Below are 3,627 nucleotides of genomic sequence, written 5' to 3' on the forward strand. Positions count from 1 at the left end.
TATAACCGGAACATCGGATGTCGTCTATCAGATAATTCCTCGCGGCCGGTCAATTTAGAGCCATTTCATTCTCATTAGCTTTTGGCCTACAGGAGATCAATAAAGGACCCGTTTGTTTATTGATCGTCCGGTAACTAATCTGGGAAGAGAATCAATTATCCTAGGTTTCTGTGGTTTTGTCTGGTTTGGTTTCTTCGGATTCAAACCACCGCAGGGTCAGTTTTTGTGCAAGTCCTGTTTATACTGTGTCTCGAAAAACGTTAAGGACTAATTCTACGATTATATTGGGACAGGGGACCCGGGCGCGTTAATTTAAAAAAAAAATGGAAAAGGGTCCACTGATGCCCAGTCGAACGCTGGTCAAAGAATTAGTTGTAAGAACATGACAATCTTTCAACAAGTTAACGAAATGCCTCGTCCCTCAGCGCTCCCCACCGCCCTGCGTAGTTTTGTACTATATTGTTCCTTTAGAGGATGAGTCTTTGGAGTTTTGGTAATCCTCGATGTCACCTCTCTGCTGGAGTCTTTTGTTCCACCTTAAAACCCACCGCTGGGAGATGGGTAAAGCCCTGACTTTATTTTATTTTTTTACTTTTCTTTTCTGTTCCCAAGTTGAGAAATGAAAGGGGGGTCCCTCGTGAAGATGTGGCTCGGCTGCGGGGTGCCCGGATCGCTTTAGTTGTAGAGTGTAATGTTCCTTAAAAACGTACTTAATAGAACAATTACCTGACTTAGCCCAGATCCAAATCTTATAATACCTAAAGAACGAAGACAATGGGTTTTATGTCTTTTAATCCGTAGGAGAAAACTTTCATCAACACCAAGAAGAGACCAACAGAGTCTTTAACTTTGCTTGGTCGGATGATTTAGTGCTGTGTTTATCGGTTATACGGAAAGGGTGTTAAAGTAAGACATCAAATGCTCTAGTCTTGTGCTTTTTCTATTTTTTACCTAATCCCATACATCAATTAGTGTCAATTTTAACCTGCTATCTGTTTGCATTTCTTATAATCATATCTGGTTAATGCAGCCGTGCCAGTGATACCTCGTGATTTCTTGACCATGACCCCCAGCTCTTTAAAATGTGATTATGCTGTATACAGTGATATAACCCCCCCCCAGCACTGTATACAGTGATATAACCCCCCCCCAGCACTGTATACGGTGATATACCCCCACCATGGACTGGATACAGTAATATAACCCCCCCCCCCAGCGCTGTATACACTAATGTCGGTCGGTGTTGATAAAAACTCATTTTGTTCCAATAAACTCCCTTTGTCTACAGACCCGGAGGCCGCCATTGTTGTCAGTCATGTGATATTTTGGGTTTCCCTGTTCAGATACCACACTGAGCTGATGCTTTACAGTAATGCTAATGAAGTCCCTTCCTCCATAGACTTCCATTAGTCAGAGAGTCCTGCTGGGTAAACAAGACTGAGTCTTTCTATTGCTTCCCACAGGCAGTATGATGAGAGAGAGTAAAAACTCATACAAATGGCTAAAATGCAGCTGCCTGAAAATAATATATTATAGGGCAAAAACTACAACTACAAAAAAAGAGACCTGTAATATTTTTTAAGCTGTTTTAAGTATTTTTAATCTGATAGTAGGTGGGATTCCCCTTTTTCTTCAGTGGCGTTTCCTATAAACTCCAAGACAGACCATTAATGAACTGAATACCTGCATGGAATTAATAAAACCAGCAAGTCGGGGGTCCTTATATAAACACATTCTGATAAATTCCCTGCGGATAGAACGTTGCGTTTCGTTTCTGTTTCGGGCAGGATCTCTCCGAGGCTCCGGGAAGAATTCAATATCGGAGAAACTGATTCTGATTCCCAATTTTTTGGCCGGCTGCGTTCTGCCCATCCCAGAAAAAAAACCACAAGCCCTCTTTTACTTGAACTTTCCTTTTGATAGGTTTTTAATATGTTTTAAAGAGTTTTGTTTTGTCTCATTCTTATTCAATGAGATTAATCTAAATCACTTATCCCCTGGGTTTAAGTCAATCCGTGTTGGATGTTGCATGGGTTTGCTTCGCGGAGCCGAGGGGTTTTTTTTTTGGGGTTTTTTTTGTTTGCAAGCTGCTATATACTCCATTCTTACTTCATTAACCTGATCTATTCACAATCCTTCTGCCAACCGCAGTCCTAGTGAAGGGTTTATCCGTCCTTTTCACATGCAAAGCCCGAGCCGGCCACAAAGGAGCGAGCCTTATTGACTTAATTAGCTGGCTGCGCATTTTGCAAAAATTGTATTAATGCCCTTTAGCCACATTAATGCCGAGCAAAAGGAAACCACGATGGGTTAATAGATCTGGCAGCCGTTAGAAAAAGTGTTCATTTATATTTTACGCTATTTGCTATGAAATGTTTGGATTTCCGTAAAATGTTATTAAATTAACTGCATTTGTGAATTTTTATTTTAAAAAAAATCCTTCTAGGTGTTTCTATATTGGCCAGACCTGTTTTATATCAATAAAAAACATCTATAAGTGACACTTCCTTGATAATAGATATTTTAACCTTCGTTCTTCAGCTTTATTGTGTATTCACATCAGATTTGGCAGCACTGGATACGGAAGGGGGACTCAGAAACGGGGACAACCGATACCCCAAATAAGGTATTTCCAAGCGGCATACTCGCTAATTGATAAAGTTCTTCATTCTGTTATCTTTTACCCCATCTATCAGCTGCCCCCTCAGTGTTTATCTCAGGGAGACCCCTCTTCTTTTGCTACAGTGGGGGGCCATTCACCGGTGAGCCAACATGCTTGGTCAACGTTCACCAAACATCTCAGAGCTCGTGAGTTGAGTTGAGTTCTTTGGGGGCGCTTGCAGAACTCGACCCGGGGAGCTGTGGGCCAAGCGACTCGAAGAGGCTTCTGTTAACGGTTAGTTCTGGGCTGCTTCTAGACGCTGAGAGTCTCCTCTTGTCCTTGAGATGGACCAAAGCTGCCATAGCAAGGGCTTGGCGGATGGTGAAAGATGGGAATTCTTTGGAAGACTCCCCACTGGCCACCTTCGCATGGAGTCAAGTCCTCCAGAGCAAATATAACTCCAAACACTCAGACTACAGAGCCTGAATGTTCACTGATTTGTCTCCCGCTAAGTTATAATTTAAGTGAAAATGTTTCACCGGCAGGAGCCGTACGTTTCGGGGCGATGCGGCTCAAACCTCTTTATAAAGGAGACAGAGAGGAGATCTCGCCTTCCACGCAGACTCCCAAAGACACTCAATGCGAACTTTGGTTATTGAATAAAACATTTTACTTAAAATACATATTACTTATGGACAACAATTAATAGTATTTATTAATTTTAAGTCTCCTGTGTAATATATATATTAATAAATGTGTTCTTTTTATTTTTTTAAATTGTGTTTGAAGAATTTGTTGTCTTTTTTTTTAGATTTTTTCTGATTATTTAGAGCCGTAATGCTCCAAATTCTAAACCGCTGTTAAAAAGCCAAGATCAGTTAAAACATTTTCTTGTTGTTGATGGAGTAGAATCAAGCTCTGCACGTGCCAGCGGGTGGCCACACGTTGGTCTCGTCTTAGATTCAGGAGCCGTATGTCTATCCCGCGCATGTTTAATCCCCTCGCTGTATTCATGAAACAGGTTT

Source organism: Spea bombifrons, chromosome 8 (genome assembly GCF_027358695.1).
Source record: "Spea bombifrons isolate aSpeBom1 chromosome 8, aSpeBom1.2.pri, whole genome shotgun sequence".
Taxonomy (NCBI): Eukaryota; Metazoa; Chordata; class Amphibia; order Anura; family Pelobatidae; genus Spea; species Spea bombifrons.